At 39.4% G+C, this 13,725-nt stretch overlaps 1 protein-coding gene across 1 annotated transcript in view; it reads left to right on the forward strand.

Moving 5' to 3' along the window:
- Window positions 1-226: 226 nt before the first annotated feature.
- The window catches only part of SLX4IP (SLX4 interacting protein), a 183,008-nt gene continuing 169,509 nt past the window's right edge, over window positions 227-13,725 (forward strand). The window contains exon 1 of the mRNA XM_081033239.1: window positions 227-413. The gene's annotated coding sequence lies outside the window, so the exon portion shown is untranslated. The remainder of the gene's footprint in view (window positions 414-13,725) is intronic.

The following is a 13,725-nucleotide window of genomic DNA, read 5'->3' on the forward strand; positions in this document are numbered from 1 at the left end:
GTTCATCAACCGCCCATCCCATTCCCTGCGTTCACAGGCTCCAAAACCAGCCTTGGCCGCCAGTTTTGTTTGGATCTCGACAGCCGCGAGATCACGACCGGAGCCATTTTTCTTTGGGGCGGAATCCCGCGCCATCCAGCGCCCGCGACCGCCGTTTCGCCGCCATCTTAAGTCCTGGTTGTGGCTTCAAGCCGGGAACGAGGCTGACGACGTCAGCGTGTGTTGGGGCTGCGGCGACGCTGCCCGGCGCGTGGGGGGACCCTGGGAAGGAAGGTGGAAGTGAGCGCCGAGCGCGCGTGTCCACGGCTCCTGTGTGTAGTCTGAGTGTCCACCACCAGGTGCTACGTCACGAGTGACCCTGGCCAGTAACCAAACAAACAAAAGCCCGAACCCAAACCCTCCCACCGCCGTAGGTAAGAACGTGGGATTCCTGACAACCTGAGATGTTCCTTCACTTGAACTGACCTGAACTGTGTCTCATCCCCCACAGGTGTTTTTTCTTTCTTCCTTTGATGGTTGAGCCCTTTCTGAATTCTCACTGTGCTTCTACCTCTTCGTGGTTTTCGAAGAGCTGAAACATGGTAAAACAAGGGTGCGGGAAGTCTAGCGTTTCAAGTCGGAAGTGCTGGTTGGGAAGTCCATTTTAAGGCCCGTGGGGTACAATCGGGGGGTCAGTTGTTTGTAGCAAACGTGCCCGTGTAGAAATACAGCCCCCTTCCCAGACGCTTCTGTGTTGTAACAGATACAGGTTGAGTGTGTATACGCTTCTCACGCATTCATTGATTCGGTGCATTTATTGAGTACCTAATGTGTACTAGGCCCCACGGATGCTGTAGTAAATCTGAAAAACAAACACAAAAGGGAACCACTTTCTCTCATGGAGTTTACATTGTAACCGTCACCTGGATTAGGCTGGGACACGTAATAAGCAGCACAGGCATCCTCCATACAGTGTGGGTTCCGTTCCGGACCACCGCAAAAAAGGCAGTCTCTCAATGAAGCCCGTAGTAGTTTTTTTTTTTTGCTGGTGGAGACTCTTGCCTTCCATTTGTTAAAAAAAAAAAAAAAAAAAAAAAATCACCTAAAAACAAAAAACAGCAACGCAACACTTGCGAAGTGTCATAAAACGAGGGATGCCCGTGCTCTGTGGTTCTTAGCACTGCTGGACTATAAAGGATTAAAGCCTTCGCTTGCTTCTTCCCCTAACCCTCCTCCCCGGCCATAGTTTTTTCCTCCTTTCCTAGAAACAATCATATTGGCACTTATTACTTGGATCTTAGACATAACCATATTTGTAGGCCACTTGGCTGATTTTAAAACCAATACTCAAATTTGTGGGTCCTGCTGCTCCAAGTGTGGTCTACTGAGCAGCAGCAGCAGCAGCAGCATGACCTGGGAGCTTGTTAGCACCTCGTTCTCAGACCCCATCCCAACTGAGTCAGAATCTTCCCTGAGAAGTGCACCTTAAGGTGCAAGGACCATTCATTCATGCAGGGCACGGACTAAAAATAAAGAGGGTCTGTTTTCAATCTGTACTTAAACAGTTCACAATATAGTCCGTTTATTCCTTGTGTTTAGATGCAGCGGACATATGGCATGTTTTTCTGTGCTTTGAGCCCATCAACTTGATGTCAGGATGCCAATTTACCATTCTAAAAAGTTGAAGAAAATTTGTCAGTCTGGTATATTGTAATGTAACTGCTGTTATGACAACCCCTGAGTGCATATATTTCCTCTGTGCATATTTTTACTTTTAGTTTACTAAATGTTGAACCCCAAAGTCTGCATGTGTTCAACAGTTCAATATTGATTCTGGGCCATGGTTTAACAAAGCTTTTTGTGGCACCTTGCTTTCTTCTGTCTTCCTTTAATGAGGAATCTAAATCTAATTTATCTCAGGGGTTCTCAGTCTCGGGTTGGTGCTCATGAAAATCACCTGGGGGTTTTCCAATCCAACATCAGCAGAGGTTGAAACCTATGCATGGAATTAAGCCAGCAGGGCATTTGAGAAACAGCAAATGACTTCATTTTACACGTTGCTGTATGTTAGATTTTTCTTTCCCTGCTGGTTTTACTTCAAATAATTAAGAATTTAAAGGCAATGAATTGGACTGGGAATGTGTTGAACCAACTTCCTAGTGACCAGTTAACTTGCCATTTATTGTTCTGTCCTAAGCAAGTTGGCCAGCCTTTCTGTCCTTCCTCCATCTATTCATTGGGAAAAGATGAAGACCCTCTTGTTTTTTAATCTACCCTCATGTGAATATTACAAAATGTAGTGAATACATATATTCTGTGACATGAGGAAGAAAAGTATTTCATAAGTGCAATATTCATTGTTTCTGATTTTCACAGACAGGCATACTTCCTTTTATTGAACTTCACTTTATTGCACTTCACAGGTGTAGTGTTTTTTACAAATGGAAGGCAAGACTCTCCACCAGCAAAAAGATTACAACTTGCTTTATTCCATAGTGTCTGGAACTGAACCCACAGTATCTCCAAGGTACGCCTGTACCAGGCTAGGAAGATATATTATTTTAATATGGTCTTTTTCTTTTTAAACAGTTTTATTGAAGTATAATTGTCATGCAATAAGCTGCACATATTTGAAGTGTAAGTTTGATGCGTTTTACATGTATACACCAGTGAAACCATCACCACAATCAAGATAACGTATCTTTCACCCCCAAAAGTTTCCTCTTGCCCTTTTGTAATTCCTCTGGCCGCTGTCTTCTGGGTAACCACTGATCTGCTTTCTGTCACTCTAGATAAGTTGGTATTTCCCAGGATTTTATCTAAATGGAATCTTACCTAAGAGCTATTTTTTTTTTTTTGGAGGGGGTAGTGTCTGGCTTCTTTCAGTCATAATTTAGAGCTGTCTTTGTTTTTGCAAAAATGAATAGTTCATTCCCTTTCAGTTGTTGAGTAGTATTCCATTGTATGTAGATATTGTTATTTATTTACACAATCACCAGTTGAAGGGCATTGGATTGTTTTTATTTTCACAGTGTTCATTACACATTGCTTTGTTCACCAGCTAATTTGAATTGGGGAAAAAAATGTTTAATTACTTGGTAGCCAAGCCTTCTAGATACAGTGAAACCAGGAGGTGACAGTGATAAAATGTGTTTGTGTCGGGACGTTATCTTTGCCATTGTGCAGTTTATGAGTTAATGTTTTCCGAGTGTAACATGTTATTGCTTTTTTAAAATGCAAAATGTATGCATGGACTTTTTTGGGATTGTATGCCTTGGCGTGTATATACCTAGTCATTTTAAGCTTTATTAAATCTCAAAGTCTATTTTTGATATATTTTAGAGATTGAGAACAATAGTCATGTACATTTAGTAACCTCATTAGGCAGCAAGGTAGAGATCTATGAAATCAAATCTCAAATGTCATAAAACTCCCTTTGTTACTGTGCAAAAGGGCTAAGTGCTCGCTGCATAAAAGCCAAAACTCAAGAGGCGAGGTTGGTGGAAAGAAAAGCAGGTTTTATTCTAAAATGCCACCATTAAGGGAAAACAGTGGACTCCCTCACAAGGACTGCCTTCCTTCTCTTAATAGAGCCCAATGGTTTTATAGACACCTAAGGAGGGGCAGAAGGAGAAGTTGGCTAGGCAACTCCAGGAAAAAGCCCTTCCTAGAGGTGGTCTGTCTCCAAATCAGGAGTGAATCCCATACAGATGTAAAAAAAAGTTATCAGGCCAGGTGTGCACACTGGTCTCAAGTAAACAGAACCATTGGAACTAGTCTGCATAGTACATGTACAGTAAACAGTCATCAAGGTTTGGTGGGAGGGGAGGGAAGCAAAGAAAGGAGAAAAAAAGTTTCAAAAAATCCCAAGCCAACCCACTGTCAAATTTGAATTACATCAGAGGTTTAAATTTCAAAAACAGAAGATAGGGTCACCGTTACAGCTTTTATCATTAAATGGAGAGTACCACTCATATTTAGTGTTGATGTAAGTACATTTCCAAAGTCTTTTTGTTTCTATTATAGAAAAGCTGTGCCTCATGTTTATTACAACATTGACATTTTGTGCTTGAATACGTAAATCAGAGCTGGTAAATAAAATTGGATATGCCTTGTGTTAGTAGTAGGATAATATATAAAATGTTGCAGTTATAATATCTTGGGCGTTTAAAAGTTCAATTGTGTCATTATTTTAATTCTTTATTTAGAAATGATTGGGTTTTTGTTTTGTAATTAAAAAACATTTTTAATTTACATGTGGTAAAATTTTTGGTGTACAGCTTCATGAGTTTTGACCAAAGCAGTGATCATGTAACCTCCGTCTCCATCAAGATGCAGTACTGTTTTGTCACCACCCCCGATTTCCTGCTGCTATCCCTCGATAGTGACCTCCACCGCTCCACCTTTATCAATCAATGATCCCTTCTCCATCTCTATAGTTTTTGCATTGAAAGGATTGGATTTTAAACTGCTGCATTAATTGTTAGAAGTGTTTTTCTTGTGGTGAAGGTGACTGGAAAACAGTAGTTATCAGAGTGGATACTAAATGGATTGGTTATGTGCTGTCTGCTTATGTGGCCTCCATGCTTATAATGAGTATGGTTAATAGAGACTGAGTACCCACGCTAAGCCAAATATTATGTATCTGATCTTATGTAATCATCACCCTTGAATAGACTCTTGTTGTTATTATAGATAAGAAAACCAGAAACTTAGAGGAACTGATTAGACTGTCGGAGGTCACGTGAAGGGACAGAATTTGAATACATATCTGTTGTACTAGAACTTGAAGACTTGACTGCCCCACGTGTCTATGCCTATGTCTGTTTCTGACAGAGTGTTAAAGATTAGTGGTTGTCTTCTAGTGAAGCGTCCTGTACAGCCCTAGTGAAGGGGATTTTCTGTGGGCACAGCAGGAAGAAGAGGCCAAGATCATGGGTCACCTGACTGGGTTAAGGGTATAGAGTGACACAACGGTAGCACAGTTCTATGGAGTTAACCATGGTAGAGGATTTTAATATTTGACCAACATTTAAAGACAAAGAAAAGTCTTAATATTTTGGTCACTTGGCATTATCCTTCTATTGTTGGAGCTTCCCTATTTGTTTTTTTGGTTTTCCTTTTTTTACAAGCTGGCTTTTGCTTTCAAAATTACCGTGTGAATAATAGGAAAAGGTGGTTCTTTTTAACACTGAAGTGCCTTTTCAAACTTTATCTTGGTTGTCACCAGCAAGACCTTTGCTCATTTGTCATTTTTCCTTGTTATTTTGTTACAGTTTGTGATTCCTTCCTTGTTAACATTTTTTTTTTTTTTGGTGATAAAATTGGATGAGGGTACAGGGAATGAAATTATTTCTTATTCTTGAATTATAGTTGTTCCTTCAGAAGTTGTAGGCCTTTGTTTTTTTTCACTTTCTGCTCCCATAGCTAATGAAAGTTTTTTAAAGATGATAGGAGGAAGTTTAGTAATTTTCTTGATAAAATTTGAAATATAGAGATTAGAAACCTGAAGTTAGTTTCTGGTCTTTTTAAGCTGGAGTGGTTGCTTTGGCTTGTGACACAGGCCAGCAAAACGCTAAAAGGAAGACAAATGTGAATTTTAGAGTGCGTTGGATTTTCCCACAGAATAATCTAGAAGGTCGCTGACTTCTTTATTAAGAGTTTATCTCTGCTTTGTATTTAAATGACAGGACAATCATGTGATATTGTTTAATCTACTTCCATTCCTTCCCAAAATTAATTTTCTTAAGGATCTTAGGATCTTTCATATGCACACATTTTTGGTGGGGTCATACGCTGTCAAACTCACGTCTTTGTGAAAGAATGCCTGTTTTCAGGCCAGAGAAAGTGGGCTCAGGAATGAACAGAGGATGAGATGGTATTTGTAAGATTTATAATATATTTTAACTTTGTCAGCATGCGTATGTAAATTATATGCTTTCAGATTTGGAAATTGACCTTTTTGGAGATTGTCCTCAACTTTTTTTAAAACAGGCAATAAAATAAAAATTCCACTGACTTTAGACTTGAATTGGAAGTTCTGATAGCACGGTTTTGTGACATTTAACCTTCTCAACTTTTTAAAAACAGGCAATAAAATAAAAATTCCACTGAATTTCGACTTGCATTGGAAGCACTGATAGCAAGGCTTTGTAACATGTAACCCCAGGCACTAAGCATGTTGCTTGCTCACTCCTGAAAGCAACTTTAAGGGCCTAGCAAAGTAAAGTTTTAAGATGCATATTTTTTGTGTGTGTGTGCACATTTGCTTTTTAATGATCAGTAAAACAAGTCTAGAAAAAACTCAGGATGTTCCCAGGTTTAAAACTTAGCTAATGCAGAGGCTGATAATACCTTTTCCATTCAAATGAATGTTAGAATGTCAGTATTTTAAAGACAAAAGAAATTATGTACTGAAAAACTCACATTTATGGCCTAAACTTAAACCATAGCTCTGATCTGTTGCCCATTATTTTCAATACAAAACACTTTGATCTTCTGTTTACATGTTTGTATGCATTACAACTCTCTCAACTTTGGCTGTGTGATACATGTAACTTAAGTATTTGTGTTTTGAAATAGATCAAGTGCTTTGACCTTTTAAGAAGGCCTAATGTGGAATTTGGGATTTGGGCACAGTAAAGATGCATTAGATAAATAGGTATAAATCTAAGAAATAATAATTTAACACAGTCAGTAGCTGCTGGTTTAGTAACATCAACAGACTCAGGTCAACAAACTTTTGATGCATCTGTGCCATACATCAGGTATCAAAGGGGACAAGACTGGACCTCAGGAAGCTTATAGTCAGGAAGAGGAGAGAGACTGAGGACCAGACTTATATGTAATTTGGTAAACTAAGTAAGAGTAGAGGTGGTGTAAGGTACAGATGTGGCTTAGAGAAGGGAGCTGTTCATTCTGGAGATTCATAGAGAGGTCCAAAGAACAGGTGGCATCTGAGTTGGGTTTCAGAGGATAACTTGCCTTAGGAGAGAGGACGTCTGCAGTATAGCATGCCTGGGCAAAGGTGGGGAGAGCTGGAGTGGCATGTTCAAGGGTATGTGTCAGAGTTGGCTATGTGGGGATATTGAAGCTGAGATGGAGGTGTGGGCAGGAGCTGGCAGGGCCTGTGATGCTGGGGGAGACCCCAGTGAGTTATTAGTAGAGGACTCCTGCTCAGGTACCTCTAGTGATGGTTTTGGGGATGGAGAAGTGGAAGGATGGAGATAAGAGGTGCTGGAAGAGGATATGGTTGTGGGGGACCTTCGGGATAACCAGCCCTTTGGAATGTGAGACCTCTTAGTATCACCAGATAATGATTTTTCTTTCCTGTGAGACTGTCTGATGAAAGCTATGTGCTTACAGTAAGAGAAGACAGCACAGCGTGTGCCTCGACAGATTCTCTCGTAAATGGTCTTTCTGTATTTAGACTGCATTCTTCTTGGCTTATATAAGAGAATGGTGAGGGACATGTCCCACACCTCTCCAAAGGGGATAGAAGACTCATGTTTGGATGTTGTACACTGGTTGCTAAGGCATAAATAATAGGAGGGATCAGGAAATGCTCCCAACTCTATCCTTCACCACCTTCCAGAGGCTGGGCTGAGAGACAGGTACCTTGTTCTGGACACTGCCTTTGCCTGTTTTTCTGTTAGATTGTTTTATTTTGGATACTCATCCTTTGCTGTTTATATATTGTTTACATATGTTCTCTCATTTTGTGACCCTACCCCCATTTCTTCATGTGTATTTGATGAACAGAGGATTTTTTTGAATAATTTTTAATTAGTTTCAGGTGTGCAGAACAACATAATGATTACACATTTACACCCCTCACAAAGTAATAACCCCACCAAGTCTACTACCCATTCGATATCATATATAGCTATTACAGTACCATTGACTATATTCCCTGTGCTGTACTTTATGTGCTGTGACTATATGAGGTGTGGTCAAAAACTACAGTGAGTGTTTAACATTTATTGCAGTAAAAGACACATTGCCATTAATCTCCCTGAAAATACTCCTCCTCTCTTTGAACACACTTATCCCATCATTCTTGCCACTTTCTGAAGCAGTTCTGGAAGTCCTCTTTCCTGAGTGTCTTTAGTTGCTCTGTCATGGCTGCTTCGATGTCCTGAATCGGTTCAAAATGTTTTTCTTTCATGGTCATTTTGACTTTGGGGAAGAGCTAGAAGTTGCACGGTGCCAGATCCAGTGAATAAGGTGGATGAGTCCACGCTGTAATGTTTTTATTAGACAGAAATTGCTGTACCAGAAGCGATGTGTGACACGGAGCGTTGTCATGATGGAGGATGATTTAGGGCACACTTTAAAACACACCTTCTCTCAACCATAGCTCACACCCGAGTGACTGCACCGAACAAGTTGAAATGTGTCACACACTCTTACTAAGGTTTTGACGTGCTGCTTCCCATATTAAAGATCCCTGCCTTTCCATTGGATGGCACGTGGCGACAGCATTCACTGTATTTTGTGATCACAATGGAAAGTCTCCATGTCTCACATCGCTTCTGGTACGGCAATTACTGTCAAATAAAAACATGCTGTGTGCTCATCCACCTTATTCACCAGATCTGGCACCGTGCAACTTCTGGCTCTTCCACTAAGTCAAAATGATTCAGGGCTCTGGGCAGCCACGACAGAGCCAAGACACTCAAGAAAGAGGACTTCCAGAACTGCTTCAGAATGTGGCAAGAATGATGGGATAAGTGTGTTAGAAGTGAGGGAGAGTATTTTGAGGGGATTAATGGCAATGTGTCTTTTACTGTAGTAATTTTTTAATTTGAACATTCACCATATGTTTGATCACACCTCATATGTATATACAGAGGGTACCAAGAAAATGTATACACTTTTTAAGAAAGGAAAAAACTGTATTAAAATTGTAATGCAATGAATGATGCTAGCTAGCATTCATTTGATTAACGCCATCTTTTGAGTGAATGTCACACCGTATTTCTCTGAAAATAAGACCTAGCCGGACCATCATCTCTAATGCGTCTTTTAGAGCAAAAATTAATATAAGACCCAGTCTTAGTTTAATATAAGACCGGGTCTAATATAAGATAATAAATATAATAGAATAGAATAATAATATAACATAATATAATACAACATAATACCGGTTCTTATATTGAGGTGGTCCAGCTAGATCTTATCTTGGGGGAAACACGGTACTACACATTGCTACCGTAATTCAATTCAACTTTGAAAAGTAATACATAAATAACATCTCTGAAAATGTGTATATTTTTTTGGCACCCCCAGTATATACATATATATGTATATGTATGTGGGTGTGTGTGTGTATAAAATTGTGTGTGTGTGTTTGTGTATATATAAAAAATATATATAAATATTGACATTCAATATTATTTTATATTAGTTTCAGGTGTACAACTCAGTGGTTAGGCATTTATATAATCTATGAAGTGATCCCTCCGACATGTCCAGTATCCATCTGACACCTTACATAGACTTTACAACATTATTGATTGTATTCCCTATATTGTATTTCACTTCCTCATGACTATTTTGTAACTACCAATTTGTGTTTTCTAATTCCTTCATCTTCTCCCCATCCCTCAAACCCCCTCCCATCTAGCAACCATCAGTTTTTCCTCTGTATCTGAGTCTATTCTGTTCTTTAGATTTCTCATATAAGTGAGATCATATGGTATTTGTCTTTCTTAGTTTTACTTATTTCACTTAGCATAATATTTTCTAGGTCCATCCATGTCGTTGCAAATGGTAAGATTTCATTCTTTTTTTATGGTAGAGTAATACTCCATTGTATGAATGTACCACAATATCTTTATCCAATCATCTATTGATGGGCATTTCGGTTGTTTCCATATCTTGGTTATTGTGACTAGCGCTGCAGTAAATGTAGGGGTTCATATATTTTTTCAAAGTTGTGTTTTGGTTTTCTTTGGATAAATACCCAGGAGTAGAATTGCTGGGTCAATGAACAGAAGTTTTAATTTTCTAAGCTTTTCATTTTGATATAATTATAGAATCACAGAAGTTGGCAAAAAAAAGGCATGTGTACCCTTCACTCAGTTCCCCCAATAGTAACATCTTGCATAACTATAGGGCAAATATTAAAACCAGAAAATTGACATTAGCACAATCCACGGAGCTTATTAGATTTAACCAGTTTTACATGCATTCATTTAGTTATATGAAGTTTTACCTCATGTGTCTATTAGTCCAATACTACAAGCAAGATATAGAACTTCCATACTGCTACAGGCTCCCTCCTGCTACTTCTTTATAACCACGTATACCTCCCCCATCCATAACCCCTGGCAACCACTAATCTGTTCTTTACCTTTATAATTTTGTTATTTCAAGAATGTTATATAAATGAAACCATATATAACCTTTTCAGTTTGTCTTTTTCTCAGTATAATTTTCTTGAGCTCCTTTCAAGTTGTTGCATGTATAATTTTTGTTTTTTTATTGCTGAGTAATATCCCATAGTATACGTGTATACAGTCTGTTTAACCCTTCACCTATGGAAGGACATCTGGGTTGTTTCCAGTTTGGGGCTATTATGTTATGAACATTTGTATATAAATTTTTATGTGAGCCTAGGTTTTCATTTCTCTGGGATGAATTCCTATGAATGAAATTTTCAAGTCATATGGTAAGTGTGTGTTTAGTTTTATAAGACTGCCCATCTCTTTTCCAGAGTGGTTGTACCACTTTTAGTCTCAACAACAATGTATGAGAGATCCATTTTCTCTACATCCTTACCAACGTTTGATGTTTTCACTAGTTTTTATTTGCCATTCTGGTCATCTGTATGTCTTCTTTGGTAGTCATATCTAAGCCCATTTTCTGACTGGATTGTTTGTATGTTTACTATTGAGTTTTGAGAGTTCTTTATATGTTCTAGTTTGTGTGTTCTTTGTTGAATAAGGGGATGGCACGTATTTTCTTGCAATCTGTAGTTTTAATTTTAATATAGCCAAATCTACCATTTTTTTCTTTGTGGTTTGAACTTTTTGTGTCTAGTTAAAAAACCGCTTCCCTACTCTGAGTTCATAAAAATATTTTCTAAAGGTTCTAATTTTCCACATTTGAATTTTTAGCCAATCTGTAATTTAATTTTTCTGTTGTGTAAAATAGCAGTCCAATTTTATTTTTTTCCAAATGGATGCATAGTTGTTGGACCAGAATTTAATGAATGAAATAGTCTCTTCATTTCCCACCGATCTGCACTGCTCCTCCTGTCATTTATTTCCATAAATGTGTGGGTTTGTTTCTGGTCTATGTAGTCTATCCCTTCAGCCTGTTTGTTTACCCGTCTGCCAGTACATTATTTTGTTTACTATAGCATTGTAGTAGTTTTCTTAGGTCTGAGGAGACAAACTTCCTCCTCTGTTTTTCTTTTCTAAGTACCTTAGTCCTCTTTGCTCTTCCTCAAGTTCTCTGTACAAGATTGTGGTTGGAATTGCATTAAGTTCAAAGATCAATTTGAGGCGGTCTTATACATACAAAATTTATTCCTAGTATTTTTCATTTGTGGGATGCTAGTTAAATGGTATTTTAATAAGTCTACATTTTTTAACTGCTGTTTCAAAGAAATTGCTTGTAGGGTTCATCGTTAAATATGTTTACTACATTTTTTATCAATGCTTTGTTCAGATTAAGACATTTCTCAGATTTCTAATGTTTTCTTTATTTTTTTTCTGCCTGTGTTAAAATGATGATGTGCTTTCTTCAACTTCAGTTTTTTAATGTGGTGGATTTTTTGAGTGTTAAACCAACCTTGCACTCTTCAGATGGGCCTCATTTGGTCTGATATATTTTCATATGTTGCTAGATTCAAATTGCTTCTATTTGTTTAGGATTCTTGCCTCTATGTTCATCTATAGAATTGGCTGTTATTTTCCTTTCTTATACTGCCCTTGCTGGGTTTTGCTATCACGGCTTCATAAAATGATTGGGGTGGGGGGGGTCTCCTTTAACTCTCTTCTCTGAACAGTTTGTATACTGGCGTTGTTTGTTCCTTGAACTGCTGTTGGATTTTGAGTCAGAGAGGTTTAGAGATGGAGGAGACCTTACAGGCCAACTTAAGGATTGTTCTCCTGAGGCGGAAAATCCAATGCTGAGGCCCAAACCCAGAGGGCGCTTTCTACGGTACCATGACTCAAGTGCTTTCATCATTACAGAAACCCTAATCCTAAAGGAAGCTGCCAGCCGTTTTATTTTCTAAGACAGAGGGCTCAAGCCTCCACTCTGAACTCAATGCTAACCCATGTAAGAGAGACTTAGAAAGCATCCAATTAACCTGACATACTTGGTCCCTTAGGCTTATAGGCCCTTCTGATTAAGCTGAAGGACCGAGTGGGGAAAGTGAACCACACGAGGTAACACCGTTGACAGCAACCTCAAGGCTCCACTGTGGAATAGCTCTGTGTAGGAACCAGAAGCTCAGAGGCTTGTTAATATGTGTATTGCCCAGTGTGATGATTGATGATCATTTTCATCTAGAATATCAAAGAAATGATCAGTTACGGTATTTTTATGAAAGTCAGTAAATAGTCAATACATTTTTGGAAAATTTTCTTAAAAACAAATAAATGGTTATACGCATAAATGACTCAGCTCCTATATCTGGAGCATCTCTTCATCCAACAGACATTTGTAGAACACCCTATAGTGTTCAGCAGTGCTCTGAGAGCTGTTCACCTTTGAGAACCTACTCCTTCCTTGATGAGTAAGTGTGATTTTCCTGTATTTGGGGCTTAGCAAATTGGTTCTGTTCATTGTTCATTTCAGATTTCAGTTCACCATTTAGTTCATTTCTAGCAGCTGCGCCTAATGCTGTGCTGTAATAAAGGAAATAGCCTTCTTTATTTAAAATGACTTTGTCAAACATGCAGATTCAAGGTCTATGCAACTGGGTGTCCAGATGTGTTACAGACTTCATCTCGGTACACTTAATGTTTTGTTTATGAAGCAGTGTGCCATGTCACATAGCATAATGGTAAATTAATTCAAACCCATTTTCCTCAGCTGCAGAGTTTCTTTCTTCTTTTCTCTCTCTCTCGCTCTTGCTCTCCCTTTGATTAGCAGGAGAGAACCACTACTTATGCAGCTTTACTCGAAGTCATACTCTGTGTTGGGAACTTGTGCCTTAGCAGAGGGCTGAGTGAGGAAGGTGTGGGGACAGAGCCAGGAGAGCAGTTTCCAGGCTCTCAGCCTCATGTGGAAGGGTGCTGGCTCAGGTAGTAAATGGCCATCAACTGTGATTGGATGGCCATCAGCTGTGGCTAGTTGGCCGTCAGCTGTAACCAGTGAGCCACTGGCCACTAATATAGCTGCTGTGGCTACGCTAGCAGAAAATGGGGGCTAGCAAGAAGATGGTGACTGGCAAGCGCGGATTGCAGTTAGCATGGCGGGTTATGGACAGTGTGGCTCCTGCTTCCTGTGTCTCCAACCCAGGCGCCAGCGAGAATATAGTGGTGTGACTCCCCTATCTATGGCTCCGTGGGTGTCCCTTTTTGGCCTCTCCATGTTCTGCATTCCTTTGTGGGGAGCGGGAGCTGAGACCCCGCCTGATGACACCCCGTGTGACTCCCTGCATGACACATTGCGCAGCGAGTAGGGTCTCCTGCATGACACCCCATGTGACAGAAGGGCACACCTGTTTTGACGGCCCAGTTAGCAGTTGACCTTGGCAGTTCCATAGGTGACAGATGGTGCTAG

The sequence above is a fragment of the Rhinolophus hipposideros genome (assembly GCF_964194185.1).
Source record: "Rhinolophus hipposideros genome assembly, chromosome: 22".
NCBI lineage: Eukaryota > Metazoa > Chordata > Mammalia > Chiroptera > Rhinolophidae > Rhinolophus > Rhinolophus hipposideros.